This window comes from Aquarana catesbeiana, linkage group LG02, assembly GCF_042186555.1.
Source record: "Aquarana catesbeiana isolate 2022-GZ linkage group LG02, ASM4218655v1, whole genome shotgun sequence".
Lineage (NCBI taxonomy): Eukaryota > Metazoa > Chordata > Amphibia > Anura > Ranidae > Aquarana > Aquarana catesbeiana.
The window spans coordinates 162792077-162813411 of NC_133325.1; the positions used below are offsets into that span (position 1 = coordinate 162792077).

The window sequence follows — 21335 nt, forward strand, 5'->3', positions numbered from 1 at the left end:
AGGGGGGGGGGCGGGATCTGGGGGTCCCCTTGGTAAAGGGGGCTTCCAGATTCCGATAAGCCCCCCGCCCGCAGACCCCCACAACCACCGGCCACGGTTGTGGGGATGAGGCCCTTGTCTTCATCAACATGGGGACAAGGTGCTTTGGGGGGCTACCCCAAAGCACCCTCCCAATGTTGAGGGCATGTGGCCTGGTACGGTTCAGGAGGGGGGGGGGGCCGCACTCTCGTCCCCCCCTCTTTTCCTGCGGCCTGCCAGGTTGCGTGCTCGGATAAGGGTCTGGTATGGATTTTTAGGGGGACCCCACGCCGTTTTTTTTTTTTTTTTTTTTTGGCACGGGGTTCCCCTTAAAATCCATACCAGACCTGAAGGGTCTGGTATGGAATTTAGGGGGAACCCCACGTCAATTTTTTTTTTAAATTTTGGCTGGGGTTCCCCTTAATATCCATACCAGACCCGAAGGGCCTTGTATGGAATTTAGGGGGACCCCCACATCATTTTTTTTTTTTTATTTTGGTTCGGGGTTGCCCTGTGGGGAATTCCCATGCCGTTTTTATCAATGAACTTCTATGTGTATTGTCGGCAATGCAATAGCCGCGGGTAGTTTTAAATGAGTTTTTTCCTTCCAAATGTCATTTTGCTGTCAGACTGTTCTAAACACAGGAAACATGCGCCCCTTTACAGGCATACTATAGACACCCCCCAGGTACGAAATTTAAAGGGATATTACACTTTTATTGTTTGACTTTAAGCATTAATAAAATCACTGCTCCTGAAAAAACGTCCGTTTTTAAAACTTTTTTTTGCATTGATCCATGTCCCCTGGGGCAGGACCCGGGTCCCCAAACACTTTTTATGACAATAACTTGCATATAAGCCTTTAAAATTAGCACTTTTGATTTCTCCCATAGACTTTTAAAGGGTGTTCCGCGGCATTCGAATTTGCCGCGAACACCCCAAATTGTTCGCTGTTCGGCGAACTTGCGAACAGCCAATGTTCGAGTAGAACATGAGTTCGACTCGAACTCGAAGCTCATCCCTAATAAAGATGTGTTGATGTTTATGAACAGAACAAAGCTTCCAGCAGGGAATTACAGAAGCAGTCATAGAATAGTGAACACAATAGTAATCACAAGCAGTTGTGATTATTATAGGGCTGCATTGACAGACATTTGATACCAATGATGATATTTTGTGGTCAAAGCGGTAGTAAAGTCTGCTTTGTAATTTTTAACCACAGGTAAACTTGTTTAGGAGATATTCACACTGGATGCAGCCAGTGACATCACCAGAGCATATGCTCTGAATGTCCAGTATACCGTGCCAGACCTTCAGAGCCCTGTGTCGGAACCGAGTGCTCCTGTGCGCGTGCAAGGGAATGATGTCATTGCGGCTCCGGCAGATTATGCAATTGTCTTACAGGGGAAAAATATAATTTTTAATTATTTTTTCTTTATCAGATTACAACCGCTTTAATGGGCAGCACAGTGGCTAAGTGGTTAGCACTTTTGTCTAGCAGCACTAGGGTCGGTGGTTTTAAATCCCAACCATGGCACCACCTTCCCTGAGTTTGCATGTTCTCCCTGTGCCTGTGTGGGTTTCCTCCGGGAACTCGGGTTTCCTTCCACACTCCAAAGACCTGCTGGTAGGTTGACTGGCTTCTGTCTAAATTCTGTCTACACTAGGGCTGTCGCTACACACTGACTTTTGTGTTACTTGCAGAGCTGGAGCAGACAGTGCGAGTGTGCTCCTGCATCTAGCCAGCACAAGTCTTTCAGTCACTTCCCTGTCCGGCGGAGTGATCTTGTGCTGTGTCATTTGGCCCCCTGTAACACCTAAAAATCCTGACTGATCCTGCCTGGCTATACCATCCCCGCTGTAAACTGACCAAGATAATCAGGGCTGCTGAGCCCTGACACCGTGGTCAGAGTACGTGCCTCCGTCATCTGCAGCCCTGCTCTCCTGTGTCTGTTTTATTTACCTTTTTTATGCATTCTATGTATGAAGGAAAAAAAACCTGTGTATGGCGCGCCCCCCCCCAATACTTACCTGAACCCATAGTAGGTGAGGTTGAAAAAAGACACACCTCCATCAAGTCCAACCTATGTGTGTTGGTGTGTGTTGGTGTTTGCTGGGTTGCATTTTGGGGACTTTTCCTTTTAGTTTTTAATTTGCCTTTTGCTGTCACTTTTTAAATAGCTTTTTTTTTTTTTTTTTTTCTTGTTTCAGCAGTCTATCAATTAAGGGGTGTGGTTAATTGCTCACAGGTGCCTATTTAACTTGTTGTAGGACTCAGTCTGAGCGTGCTCAGTTTGAAGCTGTGGAGCTTGGTGTAAGTGGAGCTGGATTAAGTGGGAGTTAAAAAGCAGAGTTTAAAACAGGAGGTTATAACAGGGGTCATAGTACCTGTGTAGTGTGAGTATCTGAGTGTTGTCTGAGTAGTGTGTGTGTGGATCGTTAGTACTTGTGTATTGTGTACCTGTGTATTGTCTTGTCGTGTACCTGTGTATTGTCTTGAGTATTAGTGCCAGGAAGCTAGTTGTTAGGTAATTTGGACAGGGTAAAATCCCCAAATCCTCACCAAATTTAATAGGTACGATGCCCGGCGGGTGTGGAGAGGCGACTCTTTGTACATCTTGCCGCATGTATGCGTTCCTTGATCATCCGATCGAGGGCGAATACTGCTGTGCAAAATGTAAGCACATTGTTTCCCTGGAAGCCCAGGTTCTGAATCTGGGGAAGCAACTGTCAGCACTGAGAAGTCCCTCCATACTAAAGGTGAGCCAGGAACGTACACGGCAGGGGCCAGCACAGAGGCGGGTGGAGACAAAGAGGTGCAGGCACTAGCAAAGAGTAGATGGGTGACAGTCAGAAGGGGTAGAGGGGGAAGTGCCAGGGAGGCCGATCCAGGACTGGAGCATCCCAATAAGTACACTCCATTGAGTGACATTGGTGTAACCAGTCAGGGACCAGCACTGCTGGAGATGAGGGACTCTCCTAGCTGCCAGGGGAAGAACTCCTCCAGTGAGAGTGGGGGGCAGCAAAGGGAAAGGAAAGACAGATTCTGGTGGTAGGGGACTCAATTCTTAGAAGGACAGAGAGGGCAATCTGTAACCAAGACCTGAAGCGCCGAACAGTATGTTGTCTACTGGGCGCTCGGGTTCGGCACATCACGGATCTTGTGGACAGATTACTGGGAGGGGCTGGGGAAGACCCGGCTGTCATGGTGCACGTTGGCACCAATGACAAAGTCAGAGGCAGATGGAGTGTCCTAAAGAACGATTTTAGGGACTTAGGAGCTAAATTGAGGAAAAGGACCTCCAAGGTAGTGTTCTCAGGAATACTACCGGTACATCGAGCCACACCAGAGAGGCAGAGGGAGATTAGGGAAGTAAACAAGTGGCTGAAGAGCTGGTGTAGTAAGGAGGGGTTTGGGTTCCTGGAGGACTGGGCCGACTTCTCAGTCGGTAACCCGTACTATAGAAGGGACGGACTGCACCTAGATGAGGAGGGTGCAGATCTGCTGGGAATGAAGATGGCCAAAAAGTTAGAGGGGTTTTTAAACTAGGCGATGGGGGGGAGGGTCCAGAGACAGTGATAGCCAGCGCGGAAGATATTCCAGAGGGTAGTATTGGGGGCATTAGTGGTAGGTTAACCAAAGCACAAAAACACAAGGCGAGTATAGTAGCAAGTCCAAGTTGCAATCTTGAAACACCCAATACGAGGACAATATGCGACCGGTCTAAACTATGTGGCATGTTCACCAATGCCAGGAGCCTGGCGGACAAGATGGGTGAACTAGAGATACTGTTGTACAAGGAGGATTTGGATTTTGTGGGAATTTCAGAGACCTGGTTCAACAGCTCTCATGATTGGCTGGCAAACATTCAAGGGTATACCCTATACCGCAAGGACAGAGAGGGTAAAAAAGGGGGAGGGGTATGCCTATATATCAAGAATAATGTACAAGTGAATGTGAGAGATGACATCACTGAGGGGGCTAGGGAGGAGGTGGAATCTTTATGGGTAGAGCTCCAAAGGGATGAAGCTAAGGGGAAAATAATACTGGGAGTATGCTATAGGCCCCCTAACCTGAGGGAGGAAGTGGAGACGGATCTCCTATCACAAATTGGATTAGCAGCAAGGATGGGAAGTGTTATCATAATGGGGGATTTTAATTATCCAGACATAGACTGGGCGGAGGGAACCGCGCATTCATTTAAGGCTCGCCAGTTCCTTAATGTCTTGCAGGACAATTTTATGGGTCAGATGGTAGACGCACTAGGGTTGTCCCGATACCACTTTTTTAGGACCGAGTACAAGTACCGATACTTTTTTTCAAGTACTCGCCGATACCGATTACCGATACTTTTTTTTTAATGTCACGTGACAGTGTTTTTTTTTTCATTTTTTTTTTTTTTTTTAACAGTGCTTGCTTTTTTTTTGGGGGGGGGGGAGGGGGTGAACGTTGTATGTGTGTGTTATTTTTTTTTTTTTTACAATTTTTATTTTTTACAATAATATTTCTTTTATTCTTTATTGTTTTTTTTTTTTTTTTTAATCAGCCCTTTTGGGGGGCTTTGGTGAGATATCAGGGGTCTTAACAGACCTCTGATATCTCCCCCTTGAGACAGAGAAAGAGACAGAGGATAGAGAATCCCCAGTCCCTTTCTCTGCAGCGTCAGCTGCACTGACAATGAATGGAGAGAAGACCGCAGCTTCTCTCCATTCATAAACTGACACATCGTAATCACAGAAGATTACAATGTTTCAGTTATGTGAATGGACAGAGTCAGCTGACTCTATCCATACACAAAGGAAGGAGGGGGAGGACGGAGGAACTGAAGGGGAGAACGGAGGGGACAGATAAGAGCAGAACGAGGGGACAGCGGAGAGGGACAGATAAGGACAGATAAGAGCAGAACGGAGGGGACAGCTGAGAAGGACAGAGGAAAGGAGGGGGCACGGAGGAGGATGCAGTGACAGTCAGCTGTGAGCGATCACCGCTGTCTGTCACTAAAGCTGGTGAAAGCCGCTGGGGGAGAATCTTGTAACTCCCCCACGCGCCGATCACAGCTGACAGTCAAGGTATCGGGGGAAGCATCGGGAGCATTTGCCCGAGTACAAGTACTTGGGCAAATGCTCGGTATCGGTGCCGATACCGATACTAGTATCGGTATCGGGACAACCCTAAGACGCACCAACTAGAAATAAAACATTACTAGATCTACTGATTACCAACAATACAGACCTGATAACAGATGTGGAAATACGGGGCAATTTAGGTAACAGCGATCACAGGTCAATTAGTTTCAGTATAAATCACACAAATAGGAGACATGAAGGGAACACAAAGACACTGAATTTCAAAAGAGCCAACTTCCCTAAACTACAAACCTTGCTAAAAGGCATAAATTGGGATAAAATATTAGGAACAAAGAATACGGAGGAGAGATGGGTTTGCTTTAAGAGCATATTAAATAAGGGCATTAGCCAATGTATCCCATTGGGTAATAAATTTAAAAGAGCGAACAAACATCCTGGATGGCTTAACTCCAATGTAAAAATGCATATAAAAGCAAAGGAGAAGGCCTTCAAAAAATACAAGGTTGAGGGATCATCCACAGCATTCAGAATTTATAAAGAACGCAATAAGAAATGTAAGGGTGCAATTAGGATGGCTAAGATAGAACATGAAAGACACATAGCGGAGGAGAGCAAAAAAAAGCCCAAGAAATTCTTTAAGTATGTAAACAGTAAAAAAGGGAGGACAGACCATATTGGCCCCATAAAGAATGAGGAAGGACATCTGGTTACAAAGGATGGGGAGATGGCGAAGGTATTGAATTTATTCTTCTCCTCAGTCTTCACGAGTGAATCGGGGGGCTTCAGTAACCAAAACTGCAGTGTTTATCCTCATGACACAACACAGGAAGCACCTACATGGTTAACAGAGGACGGAATTAAAATTAGACTTGAGAAACTTAACATTAATAAATCACCGGGACCAGATGGCTTGCATCCGAGGGTACTTAGGGAACTCAGTCAGGTGATTGCCAGACCGTTGTTCCTAATTTTTACAGACAGTCTATTGACTGGAATGGTACCAGCTGATTGGAGAAAAGCCAATGTAGCACCAATATTTAAAAAGGGCCCAAAAAACATCCCTGGGAATTACAGACCAGTTAGCCTAACATCAATAGTATGTAAACTCTTGGAGGGGATGATAAGGGACTATATACAAGATTTTAGTAATAAGAATGATATCATTAGCAGTAATCAGCATGGATTCATGAAGAATCGTTCTTGCCAAACCAATCTATTAACCTTCTATGAGGAGGTGAGTTGCCATCTAGATAAAGGAAGGCCCGTAGACGTGGTGTATCTGGATTTTGCAAAAGAATTTGACACAGTTCCCCATAAACATTTACTGTACAAAATAAGGTGCGTTGGCATGGACCATAGGGTGAGTACATGGATTGAAAACTGGCTACAAGGGCGAGTTCAGAGGGTGGTGATAAATGGGGAGTACTCAGAATGGTCAGGGGTGGGTAGTGGGGTTCCCCAGGGTTCTGTGCTGGGACCAATCCTATTTAATTTGTTCATAAACGACCTGGAGGATGGGATAAACAGTTCAATCTCTGTATTTGCAGACGATACTAAGCTAAGCAGGGCAATAACTTCTCAGCAGGATGTGGAAATCTTGCAAAAAGACCTGAACAAATTAATGGGGTGGGCGACTACATGGCAAATGAGGTTCAATGTAGAAAAATGTAAAATAATGCATTTGGGTGGCAAAAATATGAATGCAATCTATACACTGGGGGGAGAACCTCTGGGGGAATCTAGGATGGAAAAGGACCTGGGGGTCCTAGTGGATGATAGGCTCAGCAATGGCATGCAATGCCAAGCTGCTGCTAATAAAGCAAACAGAATATTGGCATGCATTAAAAGGGGGATCAACTGCAGAGATAAAACGATAATTCTCCCGCTCTACAAGACTCTGGTCCGCCCGCACCTGGAGTATGCTGTCCAGTTCTGGGCACCAGTCCTCAGGAGGGACGTACTGGAAATGGAGCGAGTACAAAGAAGGGCAACAACGCTAATAAAGGGTCTGGAGGATCTTAGTTATGAGGAAAGGTTGCGAGCACTGAACTTATTCTCTCTGGAGAAGAGACGCTTGAGAGGGGATATGATTTCAATTTACAAATACTGTACTGGTGACCCCACAATAGGGATAAAACTTTTTCGCAGAAGAGAGTTTAATAAGACTCGTGGCCACTCATTACAATTAGAAGAAAAGAGGTTTAACCTTAAACTACGTAGAGGGTTCTTTACTGTAAGAGCGGCAAGGATGTGGAATTCCCTTCCACAGGCGGTGGTCTCAGCGGGGAGCATTGATAGCTTCAAGAAACTATTAGATAATCACCTGAATGACCGCAATATACAGGGATATGTAATGTAATACTGACACATAATCACACACATAGGTTGGACTTGATGGACTTGTGTCTTTTTTCAACCTCACCTACTATGTAACTATATGTAACTATGTGTGATTATATGTCAGTATTACATTGTATATCCCTATATGTTTCGGTCGTTCAGGTGCTTATCTAATAGTTTCTTGAAACTATCGATGCTCCCTGCTGAGACCACCGCGTGTGGAAGGGAATTTCACATCCTTGCCGCACTTACAGTAAAGAATCCTCTACGTAGTTTAAAGTTAAACCTCTTTTCTTCTAATTTTAATGAGCGGCCACGAGTCTTGTTAATCTCCCTTCTGCGAAAAAGTTTTATCCTTATTGTGGGGTCACCAGTATGGTATTTGTATATTGAAATCATATCCCCTCTCAAGCGTCTCTTCTCCAGAGAGAATAAGTTCAGTGCTCGCAACCTTTCCTCGTAACTAATATCCTCCAGACCCTTTATTAGCTTTGTTGCCCTTCTTTGTACTCGCTCCATTTCCAGTACATCCTTCCTGAGGATTGTGCCCAGAACTGGACAGCATACTCTAGGTGCGGCTGGACCAGAGTCTTGTAGAGCGGAAGAATTATCGTTTTATCTCTGGAGTTGATCCCCTTTTTAATGCATGGCAATATTCTGTTTGCTTTGTTAGCAGCAACTTGGCATTGCATGCCATTGCTGAGCCTATCATCTACTAGGACCCCCAGGTCCTTTTCCATTCTAGATTCCCCCAGAGGTTCTCCCCCCAGTGTATAGATTGCATTCATATTTTTGCCACCCAAATGCATTATTTTACATTTTTCTACATTGAACCTCATTTGCCATGTAGTTGCCCACCCCATTAATTTGTTCAGATCTTTTTGCAAGGTTTCCACATCCTGCGGAGAAGTTATTGCCCTGCTTAGCTTAGTATCGTCTGCAAACACAGAGATTGAACTGTCTACCCCATCCTCCAGGTCGTTTATGAACAAATTAAATAGGATTGGTCCCAGCACAGATCCCTGGGGGACCCCACTACCCACCCTGACCATTCCGAGTAGTCCCCATTTATCACCACCCTCTGAACTCACCCTTGTAGCCAGTTTTCAATCAATGTACTCACCCTATGGTCCATGCCAACGGACCTTATTCTGTACAGTAAATGTTTATAGGGAACTGCGTTGAATGCTTTTGCAAAACCCAGATACACCACGTCTACGGGCCTTCCTTCATCTAGATGGCAACTCACCTCCTCATAGAAGGTTAATAGATTGGATTTGCCAAGAACGATTCTTCATGAATCCATGCTGATTACTGCTAATGATACCGTTCTCATTACAAAAATCTTGTGTGTGTGTGTGTGTGTGTGTGTGTGTATATAGTCCCTTATCATCCCCTCCACGGTGCTTCCTGTGTTGTGTCATAAGGATAAACACTGCAGTTTTGGTTACTGAAGCCCCCCGATTCCCTCGTGAAGACTGAGGAGAAGAATAAATTCAATACCTTCGCCATCTCCCCATCCTTTGTAACCAGATGTCCTTCCTCATTCTTTTTGGGGCCAATATGGTCTTTCCTCCCTTTTTTACTGTTTACATACTTAAAGAATTTCTTTGGGATTTTTTTTTTTGCTCTCCTCCGCTATGTGTCGTTCATGTTCTATCTTAGCCGTCCTTATTGCACCCTTACATTTCTAGTTGCATTCTTTATAAAGTCTGAATGCTGATAATGATCCCTCAACCTTGTATTTTTTGAAGGCCTTCTCCTTTGCTTTAATATGCACTTTTACATTGGAGTTAAACCATCCAGGACTTTTGTTCGCTCTTTTAAATTTATTACCCAATGGAATGCATTGGCTAATGCCCTTATTTAATATGCTCTTAAAGCGGATCTTCACCCATTTTTTAAACATCATCTCGGTGGCTTCTAAAGGCAACACCGAGTGCCATATGGACCTTTTTTTTTTTTTTCCCTACCTTACGTAATCTGTCTTTCCCTTTGTTCTGTTCCTGCGGCTGTGGGCGTGGACTTTGCGGGTATTTGCGTCATATCCTTTCTTCAGCGCACTGTCTCCTGGGATCTCATTATCATTCATCCCAGGAGACAGTGCGGAGAGCCGCCGTGAAATCTCGTGAGATTTAAACAGGACTGACGTTTACTGCGCATGCGCGAGATCGGGGCTAGAACGGGCGGTGCATGCTGGTCGATCAGCAAAATCGTATCCCGGAAGAGGATGTCTGTGGGCTTCACATGCCCACAGGCAAGATGAAACCCGACAACAGGAACGTTTTATAAGTTATTTTTACTCCAGAAAACTGAGAGCAGTACGCTGTAGAAGCGGAACAAGTAAGTTCAAGATTAAAATACATTAAACATTGTCAGTCTTAGAAAAAAAAAAATTATGCGGAGACAGTGAAACACCGCTTTAAAGCAAACCCATCTCTCCTCTGTGTTCTTTGTTCCTAAGATTTTATCCCAATTTATGCCTTCTAGCAAGGCTCGTAGTTTAGGGAAGTTGGCTCTTCTGAAATTCAGTGTCTTTGTATTCCCCTTATGTTTCCTGTTTGTGTGATTTTATATTGAAGCAAATTGACCTTTAATCGCTGTTACCTAAATTGCCCCGTATTTCCACATCCGTGATCATGTCTGTATTGTTGGTAATCAGTAGATCCAGTAACTCTTTATTTCTAGTTTGTGCATCTACCATATGACCCATAAAATTGTCCCGCAAGACATTTAGGACCTGGCGAGCCTTAGATGAATGCGCTGTTCCCTCCACCCAGTCTATGTCTGGATAATTAAAATCCCCCATTATGATAACACTTCCCATCCTTGCTGCAAATCCAAATTGTGATAGATCTGGCTCCCCTTCCTCCCTCAGGTTAGGGGGCCTATAGCCTACTCCCAGTATTATTTTCCCCTTAGCTTCATCCCTTTGGAGCTCCACCCATAAGGATTCCACCTCCTCCCTAGCTCCCTTAGTGATGTCATCTCTCACATTCACTTGTACATTATTCTTGATATATAGACATACCCCTCCCCCTTTTTTACCCTCTCTATCCTTGCGATAAAGGGTAAACCTTTGAATGTTTGCCAGCCAATCATGAGAGCTGTTGAACCAGGTCTCTAAAATTCCCACAAAATCCAAATCCTCCTTGTACAACAGTATCTCTAGTTCACCCATCTTGGTGAATATGCCACGTAGTTTAGACCGGTCGCATATTATCCTTTTATTGGGTGTTCTGAGATTGCAACTAGGACTTGCTACTATACTTACCTTGGATTTATGTGCTTTGGTCAACCTACCACTAATGTCCCCAATACTATCCTTTGAAATATGTTCCGTGCTATCTCTACCTCTGGACCCCCCCCCCCCATCACCTAGTTTAAAAACCCCTCTAACTTTTTGGCCATCTTCATTCCCAGCTGATCTGCATCCTCCTCGTTTAGGTGTGCAGACCGTCTCTTCTATAGTACCGGTTATCGACTGAGAAGTCGGACCAGTCCTCCGGTAACCCAAACCCCTCCTTACTACAACAGCTCTTCAGCCACTTGTTTACTTCCCTAATCTCCCTCTGCCTTTCTGGTGTGGCTCGATGTACCGGTAGTATTCCTGAGAATACTACCTTGGAGGTCCTTTTCCTCAATTTAGCTCCTAAGTCCCTAATATCGTTCTTTAGGACACTCCATCTGCCTCTGACTTTGTCATTGGCGCCAACGTGCACCATGACAGCCGGGTCTTCCCCAGCCCCTCCCAGTAATCTGTCCACCAGATCCGTGATGTGCCGAACCCAAGCGCCCATAGACAACATACTGTTTGGCGCTTCAGGTCTTTGTTACAGATTGGCCTCTCTGTCCTTCAAGAATTGAGTCCCCTACCACCATAATCTGTCTTTCCTTTCCATTCGCTTCCCCCCCACTCTCACTGGAGGAGTTCTTCCCCCGACATCTAGGAGAGTGCCTCAGCTCCAGCAGTGCTGGTCCCTGACTGGTTTCACCAATGTCACTCAATGTAGCATACTTATTGGGATGCTCCAGCCCTGGATCGGCCTCCCTGGCACTTACCCCTCTAACCTTCCTGACTGTCACCCATCTGCTCTTTGCTAGTGCCTGCACCTCTTTGTCTCCACCCGCCTCTGTGCTGGCCCCTGCCGACACCTGCCGTGTACGTTCCTGGCTCTCTTTTAGTATGGAGGGACTTCTCAGTGGTGACAGTTGCTTCCCCAGATTCAGAACCTGGGCTTCCAGGGAAACAATGCGCTTATATTTTGCACAGCAGTATTCACCCTCAATCGGATGATCAAGGAACGCATACATGTCACAAGATGTACAATGAGTTTCCTCTCCACACCCGCCGGGCATCGTACCTATTAAATTTAATGAGGATTGGGGATTATACCCTGTCCAAATTACCTAACAACTAGCTTCCTGACACTAATACTCAACAAGACCTCTGTGCACTCACAGATCACTCGCAGAGCCACGTGCACTCGCAGATCACTTGCAGACCTACGTGCACTCGCAGACCTACGTGCACTCGCAGACCACTCGTACACCTATGTGCACTCGCAGACCTACATGCACTCGCAGACCACTCGTACACCTATGTGCACTCGCAGACCTATGTGCACTCGCAGACCACTCTTAGACCTATGTGCACTCGCAGACCTATGTGCACTCGCACACCCACCTGCACTCGGGGGAACCTAATCTCGATCCAGTGCTCTGCATGGGAGCAGTAGCTCTCTCAGGCCTCTCCTCATTGGTTGAGACACAACACCGGGAGCTATTGGCTCCCACTGCTGTCAATCACAGTGAAGAGGGAGTGGGGGTGGGGCCGAGCCATGGCTCTGTGTTTTGTGGAGACACAGATAGCGACTTGGGAGCGAGCACACACTCCTGTAGGGTGCTGGGCAGGCTAGACACCATGTTTTACCACACCAGGTGACCCCAATCCTAGTAATGAAACTGTAAGGGCCCACTGTGGTTTAGGGGTCCATGACTCCATTTATACTACATCTGGACATTATTTACCTCTGGGGCTCATGGTAACAGAAGGCATTTTTCATGATGATCTATCCTTGCTCATGATTTGTATATTCTCAGACACCTCAAGTCTCCCGGAAGGTGCAGGAGACTCCTACATTTCTGCGGCGGTTCCTGCACACCTGCAAGCGCCTCCCGATCTCCCGGGAATGATCGGTGCTGCGAGGATCAGCTGTGATCACCGATCTCCTTTTTGTATAGATTTTTAGCTGACAGCCGCTTCTCCTTCTCTCTCTCTCTCTCTCTCTCCCGCGCCTGTCAGCTAAAAAGCTATACAGGGAGAGTGATCACAGCTGTTCCTCCAGCCGCACCGATCATCCCCAGCTGCTTTGTGTGCTCCTCCCGGGCCCCCTTCATGTCCTTCTGTGCCCCCATTCTCCTCCGGCCCCCTCCATGTACTTCTCCGTCCCCGTTCTCCTCCGGCCCCCTCCCAGTACTTCTCCACCCCTGTTCTCCTCCGGCCCCCTCCATGTCCTTCTCCACCCCCGTTCTCCTCTGGCCCCCTCCATGTCCTTCTCCACTCCCATTCTCCTCTGGCCCCCTCCATGTCCTTTTCCGCACCCACTTGTTCTCCTCCGGCTCCCCTCCTCTCCTCTCTTCTCCCGCCGGCTGCGGGGGGGGGGGGTGTCGGGGGGAACTAGTTAATGGACACAGCGAGCGAGATCGCTCCTGTGTCCTGTGATAAATGAGCAGAGTAAACTGTGTTTACTCTGCTCAGTTTATGAATGGACAGGAGCCTCTGTCTCCTGTTCATTCATCTTTAGTGCCGAGAAAGGGTCTGGGGAATGTGTGTCCTCAGTCCCTTTGTCTGTCTCAAAGGGGAGATGTCAGGGATCTGTTTTAGACCCCTGACATCTCACCAAAGCCCCCCCAAAAATATAAAAAAAAAAGAAAGTGTAAAAAAAAAAAAAAAAAAAACTACTGACACCACTCTCCCCTGCCCTACCAACACTGTCCACTGCTCCAACCCCCTCCCCCCAAAAAACACTGTGAAAAAAAAATTAAAAACAAATTAAATTGTAAAATAAATCAATTTATTAAAAATAAAAAAAAAACTGACACCGTCCACATACCAACCACCCCCTTCCCCAGAAGCACTGCGAAAAAATATTGATTTAAATAATATTTTGCCGCGGGGAGTGGGCGGGCGTTTGCGGGGGCGCGAAACGCCACCTCCCTGAAATGAGTTTCTGCAGGTTGGGATGTCTGTATTCTAAGTGGTGCTGGGCACCTTCTTCACTCCCCCCCCATGAAGGAGATATCCACAATGTTTACCCCAAGTATTTTTTCCTAAAACCATTTAGACTGAAAAGACAGTGTTAACTGTGACTCTAGTTGCATAATTTAAACCTGGAGAGTGTCAGTCTTACAAAGGCTACTCTTCACATGCAGCTATCAATCTGTCATTGTGTAAGAGCATGTTCATATCAGGTGCATGGAGCTGTGTTAATCTGCCCAGTTCACAACATAACGCTGCTTTGAGGTATGGTGTGCTGCATGAAAATGAAGCATGAAGAAAAAAAATAGATCTGCCTTTTTAAATGCCATGAAGGCTTGTATACCAAGTCTTTGGAAAAAACGGACCTCTCCCACAGTCTCGCAGTGGTTTGCCAGGGTGAAATATTGTTACGAATCGAACAACTAACTTCTGCCATAGAAGATAAAGTTGCAGCTCATATGGCCAGATGGTACTACTGGGAAAAGTTCTGGCTATCTACTGAATACTTACAGCACTAAAACCCTTGCCTGATATCTTGGTTGTCATTTTATGGAGCATGCCCAAGGGTGTATGGAGCCTTAGTATTGGGAGGGGGGGGGGTCACCTGTATAATTGTCACCCCTGTCTTAACATTCCTTCCGCTTTCATTCAATATACTGTATGACTTTGACTGTAATGTCAGACTTTATATCACATGTGTCAAACACAAGATCGGCAGGCCGAATCTGGTCCTTTAGGCTATTTCTGGTGGCCCTCACACCTCTCCTGTAGTTGCAGCACCCCCTTGTCTCCACCCCCACCTTCTCTCAGCAGTCAGCAGCAGAGAGGAAGACAGAACTCCACCTCCAGATCCTAAGCTTCTCTGTGCAGCTGCAGAGCGGCTCGTCTCTGCCCTCCCTTCCCTCGTCTCTGCCCTCCCTTCCCTCGTCTCAGCAATCGGTAGCAAAGAGGAATACAGAACTCCTCCTACAGATCCTGTATCTCTCTGTACAGCTGCAGAACTGCCTCGTCTCCACCTCACCAGTCTTGGCATTTGATGGACTCCAGCAGCTGACTCTAGTCCTCCTCCCGACCCTGCACTTTCTGCCTCCCAGCTCTCTTGTTGTTACATTCCTTGTAATAGGAATAAAAGTGACCAAATTTTTTTTTTTTTTTTTTAAGGGACAGTGTAAAAATAAAAAGTAAAAATAAATAAGAAAATATTTAAAGCGGAGTTCCACACAAAAATGGAACTTCCGCTTTTCGGAACCCTCCCCCCCTCTGGTGTCACATTTGGCACCTTTCAAGGGGAGGGGGGTGCAGATACCTGTCTAAGACAGGTATTTGCACCCACTTCCGGCATAGACTCCCATGGGAGTCTATGCCTCTTCCTGTCCCTCCGCGCTGTCTCTTGGGAAACACACAGCTCCCAGGAGATAGCGGGGACCAGTTACGATGCGCAGCGCGACTTGTGCATGCGCAGTAGGGAACCGGGAAGTGAAGCCGCAACGCTTCACTTCCTGATTCCCTCACCTAGGATGGCGGCGGCAGCTGCCGAGAACCGAGCGGGTTCTCTGCGTCGCCTGCCGACATAGCTGGACACTGGGACAGGTAAGTGGCCATTTATTAAAAGTCAGCAGCTGCAGTATTTGTAGCTGCTGGCTTTTAATATTTTTTTTTTTTTTTGGCGGTTTAGGTGGACCCCCGCTTTAATTTTTTTTTTTTTTTTCTTTAAAGCGCCCGCTCCCACCGAGCTCGCACGCAGAAGCTAACGCATGCTTAAGTTGCGCTTGCATATGAAAACGGTATTCAAACCATACATGTGAGGTATCACCGCGATCGTTGGAGCGAGAGCATTAATTCAAGCACTAGACCTCCTCTGTAATTCAAAACCGGTAACCTGTAGATATTTTTAAATGTCACCAATGGAGATTTTTATGGGTCAAAGTTTGTTACTTTGTCACACTTCAAAATTGCACCCACTCGTGACATGTTGGGTATCAATTTACTGGGCGTAATATTATCTTTCACAATATAAAAAAAAAAAATTGGGCTAACTTTACAGTTATCTTATTTTTTTTATTTTAAAAAAAGTGTATTTTTTCCAAAAAAATTGTGTTTGTAAATGTGCAAATACGGTGTGACATAAAGTATTACATGAACCGCCATTTTATTCTATAGGGTGTCTGAAATAAAAAAAATGTTTGTGGGTTCTAAGTAATTTTCTAGAAAAAAAAATGATTTTCAGTTGTAAACACCAAATCTGAAAGTCTGAAAAATAGGCTCGGTCCTTAACTAGTTAAAGGTAAATGAGAGATCTGGAGTCTTTTTGAGCCAAGATCTTTCAATAAAGAGGACCTGTCATGCTTATTTCTCTTACAAGGAATGTTTACATGTTTGTAATAGAAATAAAAGTGATCATAAAAATAAAGGGACGGTGTAAAAAAAAAAAAAGTTAAATAAGGAAAAAAAAAGATTGAAAGTGCCCCCATCGCTCCGTGCTCGCATGCAGACGCAAATGCAATCGTAAGTCGCATCGACATATGTAAACGGTGTTCGAACCACACATGTGAGGTATTGTTGCGATTGTTAGCGTGAGAACGATAATTCTAGCACTAGACCTCCTCTGTAGCTCTAAATGGGTAACCTGTCAAAATGTTTAAAGTGTTGCCTATGGAGATTTTTAAGTACCGTAGTCTGTCGCCATTCCATGAGCGTGCGCAATATTAAAGCGTGACATGTTGGGTATCCATTTACAGTTTTTAATTAAAAAAAGTATAATTTTTTCCAATAAAATTGTCTGACCATTGCGCGAATACAGTGTACATTGTGGGACATTTTATTCTCTAGGGTCTCTGCTAAAATAAAATATATATAATGTTTGGGGGGATTTGGGTAATTTTCTAGCAAAAATACTAATTTTAAACTTGTAAACAAAAAGTTCTGAAAGGGGCCTGGTCATCAAGTGGATAATTCTGATGTGTCCCACCATGAAATGAAGTTTGACACCCCACGCTTTATATGTTCAGCAGTAGAAACCCTATTGACACAACTTTTAAAACGTAAAAAAAAAAAAGTATACAGTGTATATAGATGTATAGTGAGCAGACGAAATGTATAAGAAGAGCTGATGAGGGAAGATCTGGGTGATCGGCCAACACAGAGCAAGACTTTGACCTTCACATTGGGTGCCGCGTGTAGTACCAGCCTTCGCCGGCAGAGGTCTCTATCTCAGAGACGAGTCTGTTGTCCATTCATTCTTCCGGAGCACGTCACCGGAGGCGGGCTAATGCGTGCCATGGAAACCGCGAGGTGACCCGCCGGATGCCCGAGGGAGCTGACAAGGTAAGTGTCCGGTCACCGGACTGGCTGACTTGCACCGGAGTTGGGGAGGGATTTCCGGGCTGGTGTGACCTGACAAGTGAGAGTCTGAGCTGTGTCCTGTACCGGGCTCATGTCAGCACTACTACATATGGGGGAGACTCGTACACTGCCCAGTGTTGTGTCATCAGGAGTGATCCCTGGACATGTCCTCCTGTGTGTATTCCATTGGCTGCTATATCGGCACAACGGAGTTCATTTACTAAAGCTGGAGAATGGAAAATCTGGTGCAGCTCTGCATAGAAACCAATCAGCTTTCATGTTGTATTGTCAAAGCTTAATTGAAGAAGCTGAAGTTAGAAGCTGATTGGCTCTCATGCACAGATTCTGAGTGCTCCAGTTTTACTAAAGCAACCCCAAAGTGTTGTCTTTTGTATAGAATGACAAGGATGTGATCAGTGCTGTCTGTATGTCATGGAGATCCAGGGGCTTCATTGTCACAGGTGTGTAGTTTAGGAGCGGAGACCACCTGTGCTATGTCTGAGGCTCATCGGTCTGTACACCAATGAGAAGCAGGGTGCCTGCAATGTGGCCCTCGGAAGAACTAAAGGGCCACATCTAATATTGTGTAATGCGGGAGAATGCAGGCATTCCAGAGGAGATGATAGGAGTCTGTACACGTATTACAGGTGTTGCTGGATGTGAAAAACCTGCTGCAGAAGATTGTCAAAGACCTGCGGGAGTAACATGAAACTGCTAGAGATCAGTGTCATTACACACCCCTTACTACAGTACAACTCCAACTACTGGGCTGTGTAAAGGGCCACAGGTTGGTCCCAAGGGCTTACATGCTATCAGTGATCTGTCATATCCAGTAAATGTTGCAAACTTTATAATAAAGTGGTAGAAAAGTCTTCTTTTTTTTTTTTTAAAGCAGAGCTCCACCTAAAAGCAGAAGCTCTGCTTGTTTACCCCCCCCCCCCCCCACTGTCACATTTTTGGCACCTTTCAGGGGGGGGGAGCAGGTCCCTGTTTATGACCGGTCCCTGTCCCCACTTCTGGATGATCCCGCCGAGGCGTGGTCCACCGGAAGTTTGGCCCCCCCTCCACCTTCCGCTGCCGCCAAGCCATTCACAAAGCGCAGTGTGCATCATGCATGCACAGTAGGGAACCAGCTGTGAAACCCCAAGGCTTCACTGCTAGTTTCCCTTACAAGGAATGTCGGCAGCAGCACCCAAGAGCTGATTGAAAAATCGTCTGGGGTGCCAACATTATGGGATACCTGGACACAGGTGAGTGTTCTAATATTAGGGTGTGATGATATCGGCCCGCATCGCCATCTCATCCAATCCAGAACATTTTGCATTCATTCAAAAATGACACCTGCGCTGAGCGGCCAACTTCCTGTGTTCACCTGTTCACAATGCATCAGACAAGCCGCTTGGCCTGGGACCCAGAAACAAATGGAGATCAGTGGAGTAGCTGTGTCTACTTCAGTGATTTCCAGCTTCAGCCAGGTATGGTATATACATACCAAGCTGGACCAATGTAACTATGTATAGCATACTGATGCCTGGGATTATTCCTTTAACCACTTCCCACCCAATGTACGTCATATGACGTCCTTGACTTTGCTGGGTTATATATCGGAATGATGCCTGCAGCTACAGACATCATTCAGATATCATCTTTTAGTGTTGGCGATTCCCTACACCATAAGAAAGATCATAGCAGCTGTTCTACCGCTTGATCATTCTTACGGGCAGCAAGAGGGGGACGCTCCCGCCGCCCTCCGGTGCTTTTACTGACTCAGCGCTTCCTTCGGTGAGTAGGAGACAGGATCCGCCGGCCCTGGATGGTGACCATAGAGATTTCCATCGAAACAGATGGTCGCCGGAGTCTCTATGATCGTTCGGAGGCCGGGCGCGATGTTATGACATCACACCCGGCCTCTGCATTCAAACGAATGGCGCCGCCTCGGCTGGGATGCTGTGATAGTTTAATTTTTTAATTTTTTTTATTTCAGGCTTCCCAGCCTAGAGCCTAGACCCCATATCTCGCTGTAAAGAGGACCTATCATGCCATATTCCTATTACAAGGGATGTTTACAAACGTTAGAGTGACGCCGCAAACGTTAGAGTGCGAGCAATAATTCTAGACCTAGACTTCCTCTGTAACTCAAAACATGTAACCAGTAAAAATTTTTAAAGCGTCGCCTATGGGGATTTTTACGTACCGAAGTTTGGTGCCATTCCACGAGTATGTGCAATTTTGAAGCGTGACATGTTGGGTATCTATTTACTCCGCGTAACTTGATCTTTCACATTATGCAAAAGAATTGGGCTAACTTTAATGTTTTTTTTTTTCTAAAGCATGAAACTATTTTTTTTTCCAAAAAAAAGTGTTCGAAAAATTGCTGCGCAAATAACGTGAGATAAAAAGTTGCAACGACCGCCATTGTATTCTCTACGGTCTTTGCTAAAAAAACATATATAATGTTTGGGGGTTCTATGTAATTTTCTAGCAAAAAAATGATGAATTTTACATGTAGGAGAGAAATGTCAGAATTGGCCTGGATGGGAAGTGGTTAAAGTGGAGTTCCACACAAAAATGGAACTTCCGCTTTTCGGAACCCTCCCCCCCTCCGGTGTCACATTTGGCACCTTTCAGGGGGGAGGGGGGTGCAGATACCTGTCTAAGACAGGTATTTGCACCCACTTCCGGCATAGACTCCCATGGGAGTCTATGCCTCTTCCTGTCCCTCCGCGCTGTCTCCTGGGAAACGCACAGCTCCCAGGAGATAGCGGGGACCACTTACGATGCGCGACGCGCGCATGCGCAGTAGGGAACCGGGAAGTGAAGCCGCAACGCTTCACTTTCTGATTCCCTCACCTAGGATGGCGGCGGCAGCTGCCGAGAACCGAGCGGGTTCTCGGCGTCGCCTGCCGACATCGCTGGACCCTGGGACAGGTAAGTGGCCATTTATTAAAAGTCAGCAGCTGCAGTATTTGTAGCTGCTGGCTTTTAATATATATTTTTTTTTTGCGGTTTGGGTGGACTCCCTCTTTAAGGGGAAGTTTGGGGTGCATAAAAAAAAACACACATACTCGCTTCTATGCTGCAGTATCAGTGTGATGCTGCAGCTGTCCCCCACTGGCTTTCAGCCCAAGAACTGAGCAATCCTATGACCGCTGATCTGCTCATAGTGGTGACTGTCAGTCACCGCTCTCTATTCTGCTCCTCCAACACTCACTGGAGCACTGAGCTGGGGAGGGGTGGGTTAGGCTGGCTCCAGCTCTCACTGAGAGGGAGAACCAGCTGTCAGGCAGCATGGTGGATCCAGACAATATTGTCAGGATCCTTCCAGACCCTGCAGTGGCTCTGCTCCATCAGCTGATTACGGACAACAATAGTCTGCAAACTCTGGGTCACAGGAGTGACCCACAAGAGATGTACAGTGAGGGAAAAAAGTATTTGATCCCTTGCTGATTTTGTACGTTTGCCCACTGATAAATGATTAGTCTATAATTTTAACGGTAGGTTTATTTTTAACAGCGAGAGACAGAATAAGAACAAAAAAAAATCCATAAAAAAGCATTTAAAAAGTGTTATAAATTGATTCGCATTTTAATGAGTGAAATAAGTATTTGACCCCTTCGCAAAACATGACTAAGTACTTGGTGGCAAAACCCTTGTTGACAATTACAGAGGTCAGACGTTTCTTGTAGTTGGCCACCAGAAACATCTGAGACACATCTCAGGAGGGATTTTGTCCCACTCCTCTTTGCAGATCCTATACAAGTCATTAAGGTTTAGAGGCTGACGTTTGGAGACTCGAACCTTTAGCTCCCTCCACATATTTTCTATGGAATTAAGGTCTGGAGACTGGCTAGGCCACTCCAGGACCTTAATGTGCTTCTTCTTGAGTCAGTCCTTTGTTGCCTTTGCTATGTGTTTTGAGTCATTGTCATGCTGGGATACCCATCCATGACCTATTTTCAATGCCCTGACTGAGGGAAGAAGGTTCTCACCCAAGATTTGATGGTAAATAGCCCCGTCCATCTTCATTTTGATGCAGAGAAGTTGTCCTGTCCCCTTAGCAGAAAAACACCCCCAAAGCTTAATGTTTCCACCTCCATGTTTGATGATGGGGATGGTGTTCTTGGGGGGTCATAGGCAGCATTCCTCCTCCAAACACGGCGAGTTGAGTTGATGCCAAAGAGATCGATTTTGCTGTCATCTGATCACAACACTTTCACCCAGTTCTCTTCTGAATCATTCAGATGTTCATTAGCAAACTTCAGACGGGCCTGTACATGTGCTTTCT

General features: G+C 45.9%; 1 protein-coding gene across 3 annotated transcripts in view; it reads left to right on the forward strand.

Annotated features, from left to right (window-relative positions):
* Positions 1–21335, forward strand: part of SLC11A2 (solute carrier family 11 member 2) — a 176636-nt gene that overhangs the window by 16014 nt on the left and 139287 nt on the right. The window contains exon 1 of one of the 3 annotated variants that reach the window (XM_073613719.1): positions 16846–17032. The exons of the other annotated variants lie outside the window; for them this stretch is intronic. The gene's annotated coding sequence lies outside the window, so the exon portion shown is untranslated. Of the gene's footprint in view, positions 1–16845; positions 17033–21335 lie in introns of those variants that run through there. 3 annotated transcript variants of the gene reach the window in all.